General features: G+C 40.1%; 1 pseudogene; it reads right to left on the bottom strand.

Annotated features, from left to right (window-relative positions):
• Positions 1 to 11120: 11120 nt before the first annotated feature.
• Positions 11121 to 18956, bottom strand: LOC118655957 (annotated as a pseudogene).
• Positions 18957 to 19478: the final 522 nt, after the last annotated feature.

Below are 19478 nucleotides of genomic sequence, written 5' to 3'. Positions count from 1 at the left end.
CTTCTCATGCATCCTCAAGCAGCTTCTTGAGGCTTCTCAGAGGCCAAAAAGGTTCTCTTCCATGGCAATGTGGAGCCAGCTGCAGACTGATGAACAAGCTTCATCATTATTCCCCCTGGTATCATTAGATTGGGGGGAGGGGATAATTTTTCTCCAACCTTTGAAGTTCTAGCTGGGCTAATAACCAAATTAGCAGAGACAGATTAACAGGAGAAGATATAGAATGCACATTTGGGATGCCATATAAAAATGAGGCCCCCCAAACAAAAAAACATCGGGCGCTTGAGGTTTATGTGCCATTATGGAAGTAGAAAAAAATGGGGGGATTGTAGGGAGTCTGATATTTCAAGGGACATAGGTAATAAATGGATGGGTGGTTGAAGAAGAGCAGAACACACTGGCAGGCACATTCTTGCTGGGCAACCCAGAAACAAAGGGTCACCAAGGGTGATCTAGTTAACAGGTCCCTGCTTAGAGCCTTGCTGTTCACCATACTAAGGTGAATATGCTGAAGCTCTTGGGCAGGAAAGGGGGAGGATCAAACATTCTTCCCGAGCCTTTTGTTTCTTTTTAAAAAAATATATTTTATTGTGTTTTTTTTTTTAACAGAGAGGAAGGGAGAGGGAGAGAGAGCTAGAAACATCGATGAGAGAGAAACATCGATCAGCTACCTCCTGCACACCTCCGCCTGGGGGTGTGCCCTTGACCAGAATCAAACCTGGGACCTTTCAGGCCACAGGCTGACGCTCTATCCACCAAGACAAACAAGTTAGGGCTCCATTGTTTCTTAGTAACCTACTTAGAATCAATATCCCCCAAGGCAGTTTTCAGGTGGCCAAACTGTGGTCCCCTCCAGGATCATGGGATCATGGGATCATGGGATCAGTGGACACAGCCTGAGAGGAAGAATGGGACACGGCTCCCCCTCTGCTCTCCAGCAAACATCTTAGACACAAAGGACCCTGGAGAGGTGGATGAATCTCAGGAAGAAATTGTGGACAGTGAGTGGATGAAGATATTTGAAGTTGACTGATTTTTTTTTCCTAACTGAAGCTGTTTTAAATAATGGTAGTGACTAGAATACCTTATAATAACACTATTAAATTTTCCTCTACCAAATGGAAATGGTTTCCAAAAACAAACTTAGCTTCTGTTAGGGAAACACAGTTTTTGGTTTCACATTTTCTGTGGGTTATTTTTTTTACTGTGCAATTCATCTGTTACATTTAGACACAGCCATTTCTTTTTGGCTCACCTTAGCAATACACAACCTAGTACTTTCTGTGTGAAAATGCAGAAATGGTCTTATTCTTTGGTATAGAAAAGAGTTTTACTTTGGGTTAACTTTATCATAGATAACCAAAGATCAAATACTTGAGTGTTGGAGAGCTTCACGTGTCAAGTTAAGGCATGTGCATTTCATCTGGTTAGACGGGAATAGTTGACGCATCTCTTGTAGAGGGATGGCATAACAAAGGATGAAGTAAAAAAAGATCACTAGAATCAGAAAAAAAATATAGCAGTATCAAAAGAAAGTGGTAAAACAGAGCAGGTTAGTTTTCATGAGATGAACAGGTACAGAAGGATCTAGAATGTGCAATGTTATTCCAAGCAAGGCAGTCTCTAGCATAAGAGAGAATTTCCACACACTGGGCTGTGTGTGGAGCAGAAATCCTGAAGGAAAAAGGCAGAAAATCTGATGGTGGAAAAGCACTTTCAATACATTTTACTATTTTACATTCTAGTCTGGGACACTTGGACTGTTTCATACAGACTTGTATGAATACGTGCCAGTGATTGTGTGGAGAGTTTATAAATAAATTCCTGTTTTGGGAAAGTGAAAAAAAAAATGAGAAAGAAATAAAGACCTTGCAACTTCTCTTTCTAATGTTGCCCTCTTTTGTGCTTGGTAAGCTTAAATTTTCCATTTTCTCACTTAAAGCTAGACCAGCATTTCCCAGAATTCTGCAACTATTACCAGAAACTAATCAATGTTACAAAATAAAACAAATAAAACATAATAACTACAATATTGATAGCACTACACTGATCAATACTATATAATAAAAAGCTAATATGCAAATCGACCAAACGGAGGAATGACTGGTCTCTATGACATGCAATGACAACTAGGGGGCAGATGCTCAACCCAGGAGCTGCCCCCTGGTTGTCAGTGCGCTTCTACAAGGGGAGCGCTGCTCAGCCAGAAGCCACACGGGGAGTGGGCCTCAGCCAGCAGTCGAACATTCCCCGAGGGCTCTCTGACTAGGAGAGGGTGCAGGCCAGGCTGAAGGATCCCCCCTCCGAGTGCACAAATTTTGTGCACCAGGCCTCTAGTAAAATTATAAAAATCAGGGGTTTAAAGTAAAATAGTTTCCATTTTTACAGCACTTGCAATGCCTTTAATAAACTAGTTTTGCATTTTAAGGTCCAAGCCCAGAATACATCATGCTACATTTTCCAAAATTACATGAACATAAATATATATTTTTTTATTTTTAAATAGAACATTGAATGGGGTTAGGAATTCTCAGAACATATTCTGAAATGCTATAATAGAAACACTGCCATTTTCATCTTTCTTATAAGAATATGCTGACTTATGTAAATAACAAAATACTTAGGAACTAGAAAATTCAGAATGGGCACATGGTCCACCTAATAGTTTATTGTAATTGAAGTATGTTGTTGTCACCATCCAAGATTATCTTTTTGATATCCTATCTAATAAAAGAGTAATATGCAAATTGACCATCACTCCAACACATAAGATGGCCGGCCCCATGTGGGCACAAGATGGCTGCCACATGATGGCCGGCAGGGGAGGGCAGTTGGGGTGAGCAGGCCTGCAGGGAAGGGCAGTTAGGGGTGACTGGGATGGCAAGGGAGGGAAGTTAGGGGTGGCCAGGCCAGCAGGGGAGGGTATTTAGGGGTAATAGAGTCAGCAGGGGAGCAGTTAGGTGTCAATCAGGCTGGCAGGGGAGTGGTTAGGGGGTGATCAGGCTCGCAGGCGGAAGCTATTAGGGACAATCAGGCAGGCATGCAGGCAAGCGGTTGGGAGCCAGCAGTCCTGGATTGTGAGAGGGATGTCCCAGATTGGAAAGGGTGCAGGCTGGGCAAAGGGACACACACCCCCATGCACGAATTTTGTGCACTGAGCCTCTCGTCTATTTAGATAAAAGCCGAAGTGACCATAATGACCAAACAACCAGAATGACAAGTTGACCAGTCACTATGATGCGCACTGACCACCAGGGGGCTGACACTCAATGAAGAGTTGCCCCCTGGTGGTCAGTGTGCTCCAACAGCCAACCTCCCATGGCTGGCCAGTGGTGTCAGCGTCCAGCATCTGACCCTTCTGCCTCCAGTCCAGCAACCATCGCCTTCTCTCCCAACTCCTCTGGGGCCTTCGGGCCCTGGGCTGGGATGGGGAATCAGGAATGGGTGGGGGCAGACACAACCCCTTTCCCAGGGGGGCCAAGGGCCAGCTCCCTCCTTGGGGTCGGCGGCCAACCTGCTGTGCCCTTCCCTCACCCCTGGCCAGCAGGCCCTGATCGGCCTGCAGTCCCTCCCTCTGTTCCTACCCCCCAGCCGGCAGGCCCCGATTGGCCAGTCCCTATTCAGCCCTGATCGCCGGCTAGGCCTAGGGACCCCACCCATGCACGAATGCATGCACCAGGCCTCTAGTATTCACATAAGCATAGATTCCACTTATTTTTTTAAGTTCAATGAGCCTTGTTACTTGAAGCCCATGCTATTTCAATTGGGAAATTGTTTATATAAAACAATGAAGGTCATTTTGCCCCGATAGATATTTGTCATAGTAAAGTATAATACTTGAGATGTAATTAGTAAATGTATTATATCAAATTCTTCCTTTTTGAGAGTCAAAACATAGAAATAACATGTCTTTTAAAGATAGAGCAACAAACAAAAAGTATTATCCTCTAATATAAAATCTTAAATAGAGGTGTCCTTATTTTGGAATAATCTGAATTCTGCCTCCAAGACAAGGGATATGAAACTACATTTAAATAAATGCTTATTTACACAACTGTGAGCAAAGACTTATGCTTCATTTAGAATTTATTCTGCTCTAACATTTGCTGAAATTTAAAGCGGTGCACAGAAATTTATTGGTGATTACATGTCTCTGAAAAAGAGGATAAAATTTTCTAAACAAAACAATTTAATTTATTTATGATAGCATATCTCAGACAAAAATAGCAGGCTAATAATTTATTATTTTCTACTATTAATAGAAAGTTAATTTTGCTGTCTAGACATTGGTTTGATTTTCTTTTTATTAAACGTGAGGTCGTATTCTGATGTTTCTTATAAGATATTTATATCTTTAAAACTTTCTACCATTCACAAAGAAAAGAGTTCCTCAAAATTGTTACTGAGATTAGTAATCAATACACAGATATCCAGCAATGGAAATATGGAATAGCATATACTTTAAATGTTCTCTTTAAGGCAAAACAGAAGTACACAAACTAAAATGCTAAAAAAAAACAAAACAAAACAAAAAAAAACATACAAATAAAATGCTAGCCATGCTTCTCTCTCCTTTTTTCTTCTTTCTCCCTGCCTCTATTTGTTATCATATTTCTCTTCTACCATCTCATTTCTCTTATTTCCTTTACAAACTCAAAATAGATGTAAATTCCCAAATTTATATATAGGGTTCAATTAATGCCTTATCTGATTACAAAGCCAAAGAATTTTCAAGTTAATTCAAATTTAATAAACTTAACAGTTTCTATTTGCAGAAAGAACTGCCTCATATTGCCACAATGTTATTTCATTAAATTTAAGTAATTATGTGTGTTGTACAAAATAAAGTTGTTTTTATCTCTAAGGAGATAACAGTAGCTAGCATTGGAATAATTTTAATACTATGATATTACAATATTTATTTAATTACTAGAGGTCCGGTGCATGGATTTGTGCACAGGTAGAGTTCCTCGGCATGGCCTGCGGGGATCAGGCCAAAACCTGCAGTCCAATGCCCCCTGCAGCTCCTGCTTGCTGCTCCCACTCATCCTGGCGCTGCTGCGCCTGCCTCAGGTTCGCACCCAGTCAGCTCCGATCCGGAGAGGCTCCCGCCACCACAGCGGCACTGGCCAGTCGTGAGCCCTGCATCTTGCCCATTGGTCAGCTGAGCAGCGCTCCAACTGTGGGAGCGCACTGACCACTAGGGTGCAGCTCCTGTGTTGGGAGTCTGCCCTCTGGTGGTCAGTGTGCATCATAGCAACTGGTCATTCCACCCTTTGGTCAATTTGCATATTTGCCTTTTATTATATAGGATAGATAACCACAATGTCATTATCATTATTACTTAGCTATAATGTAATAAGAGAAGTAAAATTACTATTTCAGCTGTTTCTTAATTTCATCATTTCTAACATTTTTAGTCACTTTATAGTGTATTTAATAGAGTTGGAGAGGGAATATGTAAGTAAGGCTAAAACAGAAGCTGAAACAAATTTTATTTTTTAATTTTGTTTTTTATATAGTATTAAAATAATTATGAATATGCATAATAATATGGTTACTGCCACATTTTTAAAATATAATTTCATTAACAAACTGGCTACTTTATGGGCAAACTAGAGGCCTGATGCTTCTCTCTGGCACCCAAGACCCAGGCTTCCCTCCTGCTGCCAGCAGGCACCCAGAATGTGGGCTTCTCTCACAGCCCCAGGTTTGACAGGAAGGTCGTCCAGCTGTCTGGTCTAATTAGAATATTATGCTTTTATTATTATAGAAAACGTTCTATGATTAATGTTAGTTTTTGAAGAGAATAAACATAGCTCATGAAGAACATCATTGTAAGTTACTGTTATTTTAAAAATAAATTTCTCAATGTTTTTCTATAACTTCACCTAGAAATTATTAAATAGTTTCTGACTGCTGTGTGCATGTGTGTATTAGTTTACAGAATTCAACTTAATATATTCAGATATAATGTTAAAGAGAATTAGCATGTATTTCTTAATATTCCCATCCATCCTAAAAGCTTAATCTCTGTGGAAATGAGTGCTGCACTATAAAAAAAAAAGTGTGTGTGGGGGGGGCCCTAGCAGGTTTTTCTCAGTGGATAGAGCATCTGACTGAAGGGTCCAGGTTTGGATTCTGGTCAAGGACACATGCCCAGGTTGCAGGCTCAATCCCCAGTAGGGGGCGCGCAGGAGGCAGCCAATCAATGAATCTCTCTCATCATTGATGTTTCTATTTCTCTCTCCCCCCCGCCTTTCCACTCTGAAATCAATACAAATACATTTTGAAAAAATGAGATTAATGTTGGTAGTTCTGATGAAACACAAAAGCACAGAACATTTATCAACAACATAGATAGACACATATCGATATCCCAAAGTTGGCAATGCTTCAATTCACTTTTACTAAAAATAGTAGATAATTCATAGCTATAATAGGAACTTTGTACTGAAGTTTATGTAGTGCATTCTGATCATTGCATTTTTAGATAAAAAAAAAGCTAAGACATAAGAACCTAAGGCCATATACATTCTTAGTAGTAGATCTAACATGGAATTGTGGAATTCCAAATTCTGAAAATGAAATAATTGCTAAATAAATACATTTTAGATCAGTAACAAATAGGAGTTCTATATATTACACTAATGGTTGAGTTAGAGTATCCAGAAATTCCATGAATTATTTGTGAAAGTTTATACATATGTTTTGAAGAGAATTCACATATTTCATCATATTGTCAGATGTAGCCATTACACCAAGTAAACAATTATTATCTTAATGAAAAAAAAATGGTAGATGCATAACTCATATTTTGGCAGTATACAGGGGTAGCCTTCTTGGAATACTTACTATTATCTAAAGAAATTTGAAAGATAATTGTACATATTTCTGTCTATATCTGCATATATCTGTATGTACATACATATAGTTATATATGTGCATATATATATACATATATGTGTGTATAATATATGTATATATTACACAAATATCCATATATACACATATCCTACCTAATAAAGTCGGAAATGAAAATTGACTGTCACTTCACAATAAAGATGGTGGAGCCCACAATCAATAAGGAGGGAATATGCAAATTGATGTGACAAAGATGGTAGCAGATGGGCCAGGATGCTTGTGTTGTTGCCATAGCGACAATGCAGGCATTCCACTCTGCCCCACTCCAGGCTCCTGGGCAGCGTGGGTGCAGGCGCTGAGCGGCCGGGGTGGGGCGGGGCAGGATGCTTGCTAAGGGGGGGGTGGGTAGAGGGGTGGAGGGAGCTACAGGAGGGTGACAGGGCTGGAGCGAAGGCGGAAAGCAGTGCCAGCCCAGTGGAAGGCGGAAGGTGGTGGCCAGAGCGTAGGCCTGGCTCCTGGGTACTGGAAGAAAGCCGGTGCCTGGCAGCCAGGGGAAGGAAGGCCTATTCTTGCATGAATCTTCATGCATCAGGCCTCTTGTAGGTATATGAATATACAGATGTTATATCTATATATCTATATATGTTTATATATCTATGTGTTTAATGTATACATATATATCTATGTTACACATATATTCATATATATATGCATACGTATGTATTACACACAAAACAGAAAAACAGAAGTAATAAAGCATGTTCTAAACCTTTGTACTATTTCTCCCTTCATCTCTTAGGAAGAGGCACTCAGATAAAAACTTCCTGCTAAAAACTTTTTTTAGAATATTCTTTGGGGCAGTTTCACACCATTTTTCTGAAAACATTAAGCAAGCTCTGTTTTATGTAATAAACAATTTTAGCATCAATATAATTTTAATACAATTCAGTACCACCAGAAAGATATGTGCTGATTGAAGAAAAACATGTATAAACTAATATTTATTAATTTCAGAAAACATGTAAATGTCAAACTTCCTTTAGACTAGTAAAATGACAGATTAATAGGTTTCTATCATACTCCTGGCATTAGTGTTAGAGTAAAGGGGAGGGGACTAGTTAAAAGGGAGATGGCCAAGTGAGAACTATCTTGTGGAAGAAGAAAGCTCTTTTGTTCATTAAGGCAACATGTCTGGGTTAAATGAATTAATAAATTTAATAGACAACCTTTTTCATGCCCAATTAAAGCTCTTAGGTATCTGATAACTGTATTAATTATATAACTTACACTCTAAGTGTTTAAATTGAAAACTTGATCATGCTGTTGAAGTTAAACAGGACATTTTTTAATCAAAACAAAATTATTGAACAAGAATGTCAATATAATAATGCATATATTATCTCCTAAAGCATGGGCAAGATTCATTTCTTTCTTCAACAGTGTTTTAAGTGCCTGCTGTGTATAAGACATTGCTCTGGCACTGGAGATTGTAATTACCCTTGCTGTAATTGGTGAAATCACAGCTTTCCATTGAAGAAATAAAGAATTTATAAAAAATAAAAGTTAAAAATGATATGAAGGATAGCTCAAATTTAGAAATATAGAAAAATGTGAATAACTCTCAGATTTGGGAAACAGCATGAGACATTTTTTAAGATGAAAATGTGGTTTCTCAGGGTCATCTAAGCCATCTTTCCCACTGTAATAGAAATTATGACTTGGGGAGTCAAATGATATGAATTTCCATTGGATCATTAAAGGATTAACAGCCACAGAGAAAGGACTTTGACCATGACATGGCGGACTTTAGAGAGACCTGAAAATTTTCTGAGGAAGGGCTAATAAGTGGTATGAAAGTGCGACAGCATTAGGGAGAGTAAAATTAGAGCGTATAAATTATCAAGTGCTGATTGGCTGCTGCTTGAATGAACAAGTGAGCAAGTTATCATTTCTTCATCAAAATACCAAGAACCTAATAATTAGTAGAAATTCAGAGTCAAATGCTAATTCATGTGCATTTTGTCTCTATTCTCTGTCGGCTTTTACTTTTCACTTAAAAAAATAAAGATAAGAAATAATGTGGCATCTTGCCAATTAAATTCTATAAGCTAACCATCAGAGTAGAATGAAAGTCAAGATAGGGTCAGAGTAAGCTAGGTTATGCCACAGAGTCAAACAACCTCAAAATGTCAATGGTTTATTACAAGAAATGTTTATATGCATGTTGCCTATCGAATGTCTATTGTATTAGCTGATAATTTAATCCCTGTGTTCTGTTGTTACCCAAGCTAATGACATAGCCATCACCTTGTATGTTGACAGTTACAGTAACAGAGGGAAGGAGAAAGCTGACAATTAAGTATAACATGTCACATCTACTCAAAACTCAAGGGACATAACTATTTGCATGGTTGTACCCATACACAAGGGAGTGGGGAAGTATAGTTTTACCATGTGCTCAGTAAACAAAGAGCTGACAATATTTTCTAGGTTTCTACAATGTAATAGAGAAGACTCTTTGGAAGAAATAGGACAGATGGAAGTATTTTATAATTTCCAGGGTGCAGGAATATATAAAATATTAACTTTGATGTCTAATGAATTTAGCGACTGTCTTAAAGTGTTTGCAAAGGATAATTTAATGTTTTTATTCATATGTAAATTAGGGAGTTATGAAGGGACTGAGGTGCATATGCGGTTGTCATTGAATATATTTTATAAATTTTAGTTACAAAATGGTAATTTACTAAAGTCATGAGCACCCAGAGAGACCAGCAGAAAAGTTAAGGACAGATTGTCAATGACCAATACTGAGGGAATGAAGTAGAGGAATGCCAATAGACAAAAGAGAAGAAAGAGTAGACAGAATAAATGGACAATGCATTCAATGTATTGTAATTAAAATAAGATTTTCAAGAAGAAGCAGGTATATGCCCTAACCGGTTTGGCTCAGTGGATAGAGCGTCAGCCTGCAGACTGAAGGGTCCCAGGTTCGATTCCGACCAAGGGCACATGCCCGGGTTGCAGGCTCCATCCCCAGTAGGGGGAATGCAGGAGGCAGCCGATCAATGATTCTCTCTCATTGATGTTTCTATCTCTCTCTCCCTCTTCCTTCCTCTCTGAAATCAATAAAGAAATGTATTTTTTTTAAAAAAAGAAGAAGCAGGTGTCAAAATGTCAAATACTGAAGATGAAATAGGACAAAGGAGAAAATGACATTAGACTCAACAAGGTTAAATAATAACTAACATGCAATAACAGTTACTCTGTCCCAGACTGTATGAACTCATCTCATTTTAAAACTCTTTATGACAGATAAGGTACAATGAATAAGAAGGGGGGAGGGGAGGGGAAGCTCAGGGTACCATGACCAGTAAATTGCAGAAATAGGATTTTAACTGGGCATTCCAGCTTCAGAATTGCGTTTTTCTCTTGAATCAATTATTTATATCCTACTGTTGCTTGCTAGGCATTTAAAAAAAATAAAGCTGAGGAGTAAAGGCTGGATTACAAACTAGTAATAATGGTGAATGAGGCATGGAAATAGCAAGAATAGTCTATGTGCTTGAGGAGTTTAAAGATGAAAGGCCACAGAGAAATTTTGTTATTCAATGGAGGTTATGGTAAGATAAGGTTGAGCTTGTTTGTTTGTTTTTTGACTAGGTCTATTTTTAGAAAAGAAGATACCTAAACACAATTAACAAAAAATAAAAGAGAAAATTGAGTTAAACTTTACAGAACACCCATTATTTGTAATGTACTTAATAATTTATATGCATTTCCTTATTCAATCATTGAAATATTAGATATCTTCCTCAATTTACAGAGTAATCAATCACATTTCACGTTTGTATGCCTTTGACTTTTATATATACATATACTAGAGGCCAGGGCACAAAATTCGTGCGGGGGGGGGGGGGAGGTCCCTCAGCCCAGCCTACACCCTCTCGAAATCTGGGACCTTTCGGGGGATGTCCAACTGCCGGTTTAGGCCCGATCTGCCCCTAACCGCTTTGCCTGCCTGATCACCCCTGACCGCTCACCTGGCTGCCTGATTTCACCCCTAAAACTCAAGCTTCTTCTTTTTAAAAAATATTTGTATTTCTTCTTTATTTTTTATTTTAAAAGTCAAGCTTCTTGAGGACATGAGGCATTTAACATTATTCTATATTCCTTACAGAGAGCTAAGCATGGTAAACACAGCAAATGCTTAATACTTATGGGCTTCTATACAAACACTTCCCAACCAGGAATGTTTAATAAGCAGTCTCCAAAAACGTGAACTGGAAAACCTAAAAGTAGGTTTCAGGCATCAGGTGCTATTAGCAGGATTTTTATACCAAATAAACTCTAATTCTTAGCTCTCAACTGTCTGGACAAACTGCCCTTCACTGTCTCCAAAGTTTCTTATTCATCACTATCCCATTTACTTTTTTTCTTTCTTTTTTTTTTTTTTTTTTTGGAGTTCAATGTTTTATATCCACATCAGTATCAATATACCATACAAAACCCACCTACCAGCCTAGCTGGGCAGGCAGGAGGGGGGGTCCATGGCAGCATAGAAAACTGGGGTTCTTGTCCCAGAAGAGGAGAAAATGGGTTTACAGTCAAGGGAACAAAATCAGAACCCAACATGATCAAGAAGCCTTGAAACTGCATGGAGCAGAGGTGCTGTGGGCAGCAGTGCATCTCGGCTGGCCCAGCAGTACCTGCAGCAGCCTCGGTTCCTGGGAAGCCTGGGTCAGAGAGGGCCCAGCTCCTGAGGTTATTTTTAATAATTTAGCTTTTGGGGGAGGAGGGCTTCTGGGCAGCAGCCCCATGTGGGGGTAACCGGTGTGGGTTTTACTTCAGGGTTTGGAGGGAAAGTTGGATCTGTGTGGTGTTGGGACCCGCCCGGCCCCAAATGTCACAGCTGAGGTTCTTGGAAGTGGCCCAGCAAGTTCCTTCCTGCCTTTTTCCTGCCCTGACCCCAGGTCTATGGCTTAAAAATCAGGGCACCAGGCTGGGGCTGAGCACCCCAGGGGCCTTTGTAAACATGGCAGGGACAGGCAGGGGGAGCTTGGGGGAACTGTAGGAACTGGTGGGGGGCAGCCAGAGCCAGGGGAGGGCAGTGCCCATGGGGAAAGGGGGCATGGGGTGGAGGAGGTATGCTCCTCTAACAGAGACTTAGAGGTACAGAGACTAAGGGAGACAGAGAGGACAGAAATGGGGATAGAAAGAGTGACAGGAAGAGACTCAGAGAAAGCAAGTGAGAGATTGAGACAGAGAAAGATTCACAAAGAAGAGAGACAGACAGACAGAAAGATGGAGTCCTGCTCTGTATGAGTCGGTGGGGGGGGGGGGGGGGTGGCAGGTCTCTCACAAGATATGCCAGTGTGACAGTAAGTGCATCGTTGTGTTGCAGGAGGGAGGTGTGCTGGTCATGCAGCACCAGCTCCTCCAGAGACCCGTACAGGTCGTAGGGCTCCACAGAGCCCAAGCCAGTGGCCGTGCGGTAGGTGACATGGTGCTTGGTATCGCCGTCCACCGCCACAGAGCAGGCACAGCAGCCCCGCTGGCTGCTCTCAGGGATGAGAACTGTACCATCCCGCTTGCCCTTCAGCATTTCCTCAGCCTGCGGGCGGTGGATCTTGCCCACATACCAGGTTCGTTCCTCAAGGTGCATACTAGTTCCTCCTCCATCAGTGCATACTGGTCTTCAGTCTCATTCGTCTCATTTGTGATTCCCAAGCACTGGTTGATTTTCTTCTGCCGGGCGCCTTTCTGGGTGACCATACCAGGTAGGTACTGGTCTCGGATCCTGCGCAGCTGCATGAGGTCTGGCTTCAGGCTGTTCACGGGCTTATCGATCTCCCAGTTGTCCAAGGCCTGTGTCCGCAGCTCCTGTTCCAGCTTCAGGCGGCTCTCGGGGACCTCCGGAGGCGAGACTTGAGCCGTTCTGAGCTCAGCAGGATCCTCTGCACCTCGTTTTCATTGCCCGCTCGCCCGAAGCGCTCCAGATACCCCTGGCTGCCCTTCTCTGGAGTCTGGCCCTGCTCTTCCAAGATCCTGACGGATTCATTGCGGGCTTGGATTGCGGTGGCTTCACCTGCAGCTCCTCGTGGAGCTGGTCGTACTCGCGGCTCTTGTCCCCCGCTTCAAACCAAGGTAACAAACGCAGCCTTTCATTCTGATCTTCCTCGCCGCAAGGGAGCAGCAAACCTCACAGAAATAATTTCCCGCCAGAAGTCACATCCAGATACTCCGAGACTGAGGACTTTCGGGCTGACTATGTACATGCGCAATAACAGGCTCACTTTCTAGCCATGGGCGCCCAGGTGGCCTCCACAATCCCACCATCCTCTGGTCGCACACTTCCAGCTAGAGGCTACCACGGGTGGGCAAGCTTTTTGGCTCGAGGGCCACAATGGGTTCTTAAACTGGACCGGAGGGCCGGAACAAAAGCATGGATGGAGTGTTTGTGTGAACTAATATAAATTCAAAGTAAGCATCATTACATAAAAGGGTACGGTCTTTTTTTTTTTTTTAGTTTTATTCATTTCAAACGGGCTGTAGTTTGCCCATGGCTGGTACTAGCTCCTCCTTTAATGGTGTTTCCTTAGGTCACCTTGCAAGTTCAGAGCCTCTAGCTGGAGAGGATTTTTCTGTTCTTTGAGGTTGATAGCTGTTTACTATTTGGAATCAGTGAAGTTTCGGGAGAACTGCCGCTGCCATGAACGTGTGGGTCCCAAGCGCACTCATGAAATAGCCGCCCATTCAGGCCACAGCTGGCGTCGTCCTGGTCGCAATGAGAAAGGTACTGTGCTGAGCCGTTTTCCACTCGGATCTTCCTCTTCCTTCCCCAGCACACTCCAGACCTACTCCGGGCCGACCACCCCAACCCTGCAGACCCTTAAGACCTTCCCCCTATTTCTTAGACTTTCCCCCATCAAACTTGCACCCTATCACGTTGCCTAGGGGCGCCCCTACCCCCCCCCCCCCTGGGGCGAGGGGCCGTGGTGTTCTGGTTGTTATGGTAGCTGTCTTTATATATATGACTATATAACTATACTATAATATGACTATTTATATGTATACACATATACATATATAGTCATATTAGGATGAATACATGCATGTGACTAATCTATAATAAAAGTATAATATGCTAATTAGACTGTATGTCCTCCAGACAACTTTTGGACTAAGCCGGGGCTGCCAGGAAAGCCCAGGTCCTGGGTGGCAGAGGGAAGCCGGTGCTGGCAGCCTGGGGAAGGAAGGCCTATTCTTGCAAGAATTTCATGCATCGGGCCTCTAGTAGAGAAATAAAGAAGTAGATAGAAATACTAGAATTCAATGCAATGAAATAATTATTTTCATTTTTTTCTGAAACTGAAAGAAATAACACCAAAGTTATGGGACTGGTGATATACTAAAAATAGTAATGATAGTATGTGAGAGGCAAGCCAAATTAATAGCAAAACAAACACCATACATTTCTAAACAATTGCAACCTAGCTTTGATTTTGCAAAGTATATGGGGAAACCTCAATGTAAGTTGAGTAAAATTACTATCAAGAAATGGGAGAAGGCGTTTCTGCTGTGCTTTAGTCTGTCAAATCACATATGTGGTGACCAGTTAATTTTTTTATACTACAATTTGGTCAGCGATATTACTGTCTTCAGTTATTGTTCTATAGGAAAAAATTATATATTTTTTCAGAAATACTCATTAAAATTGAAATACCAAGACAACTGGAAGGTTTGATTTTATGTATAATTTTAATATTTTTTAAAATTTATATTTTTTGTTGTTGTTAGTATCAGGAACACAAATTTAATTTTCTGATTCTTAGCAAACATTTTAATTGATGGTACACCATAGAAATAGGGAATAAGTGTTTCTTGCCTATTTAGACAGTTAAGTACTCTGACCTAGGCTTGTATAAGGATGAGGTGCAGAAATGAAGGCAAAGTGGGAGGGCATCTCTTTGTCCAATGCCAGATCCCACATGCCCTTTCCTGCTCCTTCCCTCTTACAACACTTAAGACAATTTCCAAGTTGCATGAACTAGAACATCATCAAGCAATTCAACCTGTCATTACAGTTTTTACTTGAAGAGGTTTTGCCCTGAGCAGTTACTGTGTGTGCTTGTACATGTATGTTTAATTTTATTATGAATGTATAGCATTCCCTTTCATTTAACTAAGAACTTTAGAGCTCTCTCTCCAATGTCAACAAATTAAAATATCACCCCAACTTTATTGTTCCTATGTATGAATGTCATAATAACCTCATACAATTGGAGGGTTACCTGTGGCCACTGTGATCCCAGAATATTATATACAACCAAATGCTAGATCATAGGGAGAAATGTATGTAATTGTCTATATCTGAGTACCATTGACTGTGGTTTCCTATGGGTGAAGTACAACAGTGCTAACTATTCAAGGCAAAGTAATTTAGTACACTAAATTCTTATAGAGTTGATTTAGAAAAAATACAACTTTCTTGGCAACTTCTTTGTTACTTTCTTCTTCTTTTTTTTAATCCTCACCCAAGCCTATTTTTCCATTTATTTTTAGAGAGTGGAAGGGATGGGGAGAGACAGAGAGAGACATCAATGTGAGAGAGACACTTTGATTGGTTACCTCCCACACATGCTCTGACTAGGGAACAAGCCTGCAACCTAAGTATGTGCCCTTGACCAGAATCGAACCTGGGGACCTTCAGTCTGCAGTCAGTCCTACACTCTATCCACTGAGCCAAATTGGCTAGGGTTTTGCCACATTCTAATGGTTATTTATTTATTTTCTTTGATCATATTTTTATTCGTGGCATTTTAAAAGCTTATTAGGTAAGTGCAACTAGTTTCCCTCCCTGTTTTCATTTTTATACATAAGCATACTTTAGAAATAGAACAGAAACTCTCATTTTGACTTTTCAATCTTTCAAATTTAACAGATTTAAACTCTTGTAAACAACTTGCTGTGAAATTTAGTTTGAAAATCAGTCAACAAAAGCAGCAGTCTTCAAAGATCTAAATATAAACAACTCTAGGCATGTGTAATGTATACTGGTTTTAAAGGAAAAACAAGTCTTTTCATCCTAATATGCAGTTTTCATCTAAAAAAACCTCCAATTTAACAAAAGGCAATAAAAACTGTTTTTACCTCCAAATTAAGTAAACCTGACTTTTCTATTGATCTTTATATGTGTGAAAAATATGAATATTTAAGGTTAATGTAAAATTGAAACTGATCATTGTGAAAAATGATCATCAGATAATGTTTGACCACATTAGGGAAGATTAACATTGGGAGGGGTATTTAGTGAATATTAGGGAAGGTTTTGAATAATGATCACATTCTATCCGATTGCTTCATTATACCTTGAGATATCTGTTGCTAATGTAAAAATAAACATCAAGGGAAAGGGAATGTTGTTTAGTTCCTTTTTGGCTTCCATTTCTCAATTTTTACTCTTCGCCTGGTAGGCAGTGTATGTAAATGAAATAGAATGCAAATATTTTGCCTTAATCTCTTAAGGAACTACTGCTTTTTACCTTAAATATGTGGGAATTATATAATGTCCCACCTAATGCTGTTCTATCTTTAATTTATATGACAGTTTAGGGTCTTGTTTTCTTTGAGAGAAAAATCTATAAAAAAGATTTCCATGCTGGATGTCTCTCATTGAGAAATTATGTGAGGCCAGACAGGCTATTATTATCTATATATATATAAAACCCTAAGTGACTGGTCCAACGTTCGGCCGTTCGACCGTTTGACTGTTCGACAGTTCGACCGCCGTTCAACTGTTTGACCAGTCGCTATGATGTGCACTGACCACCAGGGGGCAGTCACTCAATGAAGGAGCTATCTCCTGGTGGTCAGTGCGCTCCCACAGTGGGAGTACAGCCCAGCTGACCAACGGGCGCCAGATGCCGGGCTCATGGCTGGTGAGCACAGCGGTGGCATAAGCTTCTACTGCTTCAGCAGCAGCAGAAGCAGCAGGCAAGTGGGGCCAGGAAGAGCAGGAGCAGCGTGGTGTCAGGCCCTGGCTCAAGTTCCTCCCGGTTGCCTGCCACTTCACATACTACTACATTCCTCTGAGGATGTTAGACTGCCAGTTTCGGCCCGATCCCCGCAGGCCAGTCCTGCCTGCAGGGATTGGGCCGAAACCGGCAGTCTGATATCCCCTAAGGGGTCCCAGATTGCAAGAGGGTGCAGGCCAGGCTGAGGGACCCCATCGGTGCACAAATCCATGCACCGAGCCTCTAGTATATTTTATAAACTACTCAATAGGATACTAAGAGATATCTCCCCACCCTCTCTCTGTCCCCTCAGAACTATTCTCAATACTAAATCCCAAAATATTATTTTAAACAGAAATCTCGTGATACTACTCTCCTACCCAAATCTCTGCTATGGATTTTCCATTGCTCTTTGGATAAAAGACTTCACATCATTTTCTACTTTCCTTAAACTTGCCCCTCAACCACACTGGCTTACTTCTTTTTGATTTTTTTTTAAGATGCCATGCACCTCCTATTTTTAGAATTCATTATATTGTCTGATTATTGTAATTTTTAGGGAATTTTTTAAATCCCAAACACTAGAATTAGACTCCCTCTTAACATGTTTTCAACACATCTTGTATTTTCCTCATAACAATAAAAATTGGTAGATATATAGTGGGAGGATGACTTGAGTCATTCATTTGCTACAGTTAGAATGTAATCTCAATGAGGGTAACCACTTTATTTTTTTCTCATTCTTTTATCCCCTATGTCAAGCAAATTTACAGACCAACAATAAAGGAATGTTTCTTAAATTAATAAATTTGACATATGTGCATATCATTAATCCTATGTTCTATATTTCTATTTAGATTTATGAAGAATGTATCTCTTGGAGATTAAATTTCTACAACTTTTTTCAAAAACATATTTTATGAATATTGCTTTTATATATTGCTATTATTTTATATGGTCTTTTAAAAAAGCTAAGTGATTCTCAGAGGAATGGAGGGAGGGTACATGGAAGGAACGTAGAGTAGAATAATAGAACTAGCAAAATTGTCTATATGCCAAAGGTTCCTGGCCTTTGAAATTTTTCAGGTCAAATAATTTCTAAGAAACAGTCTTAGCCATTATAATACTACCACTTCTACTCATCAGAATAAGGATACAAACAATTATTTCACTAGAGGAGGGATTGTAAGTATGAAAGTAAAAAAAAAAAAATTGCAATAAAATAGTGCTTTCATAGCCTCTCCTAGACCAGCACACTATAAAGGTAGCAATTTCAAGACTTGCTTAGACTTTTAGAGGTCAATCAGCTAATGTAAAAAACATAACATGTTGGGAAGAGGAAGCTCCAACTGGATGGGTGGGGGCGTATTAGGCACATGATTTGTGAATTTTAAAATTTAGCAATCACATAGAAACTAAATAATTCAGCATGTTCAGCTATAAATTACATTTGCAATTCAATTTAATAATTGTCTTTTTAAAGAGCTGTAATAAGTATATTTTAGACATGGAAACATAACAACCTCAGAGTCCATGACCAAAATGCAGTTGTGAGTGTCATGTTCTTTTAAATCCCTGCCTCCTCTGCCTGGGCTGGGCTTGGACAGTGGTGAACACAGTTGACCTCACTTTATTAAAACTGTATCACTGTTGTGTGCCGGAGCACATTTTATCCCCAATTCTCAGATAGAAGTCTGAGAAGAGGCATGGGTCAAAGCCAGGTGGCTCCTACTTCTGTAACAAGTCCTGTACATGTTTAGTGCCTGTAGCCCTGTGTGATCCCTGAAGCTTTATATTGCCTCAAATAAACAGGGAAACTTGGACTTGACTTTGTTATAAGAAATATTTGTTCTTATACTGTTCACTTAGTGCTTACATAGCCTCTCCTAGACCAGCACATTGTAAAGGTAGCAAGTTCACAATTCCAGGATTCTCTAGACACCTGGCATACTTAGACCTTAGAATACTCATGCACATCCATGTTTTTCTTTGAATAACAAAGAGAGATGGCAGAGATACACTGCCACTTCTATCCCAATGCATGGAAACGTTACACTGTTGTTCGGACAGAGCCATCATACGTAAAGGAGTCTGACGTGAATGATGATGATCCTCCAACAATTCTCATTTTGGTAGTTTTTCAACCAATTTGACTAGACCAAATCTTGGTAGGTACTTTGAAATGTAAACAGTGACAGATAAAACCTTGAACTTTATGCACTATATTCAGGGGAAAATAAGCACATTAATCAGAAGAGGTTTAAGACAGTCTTCCACCTCCTATTAAACACACACCTCTGTGGTTCCCCTCACTCCTTTTAGGCGTGTTCTAGAAAATCTGTCAAACTAGAAAATGTGAAGGACCCATGGTTTAACTGTCTCCCCAATTGGAATTTCTCTCAATACAGACATCGTATTTGATTTACTAGAAAGATGCTGCGCCCTGACATTTCAAATCATTCTAGTCGGAAACTAATTTAGTGTTGGGCTAAAGTGCATAGTCTCTAACATATATAGCAATTAGATGAGACAAATCATATCAGCACAGTATCAAAAGCCAAGGGTACATGGAAGGAAGGTAGAGTAGAGTAATAGAAC

This window comes from Myotis myotis, unplaced genomic scaffold, assembly GCF_014108235.1.
Source record: "Myotis myotis isolate mMyoMyo1 unplaced genomic scaffold, mMyoMyo1.p scaffold_m19_p_5, whole genome shotgun sequence".
NCBI lineage: Eukaryota > Metazoa > Chordata > Mammalia > Chiroptera > Vespertilionidae > Myotis > Myotis myotis.
Note: the sequence above shows the minus strand (reverse complement) of the source record. Positions and strands in the feature narration are given on the sequence as shown.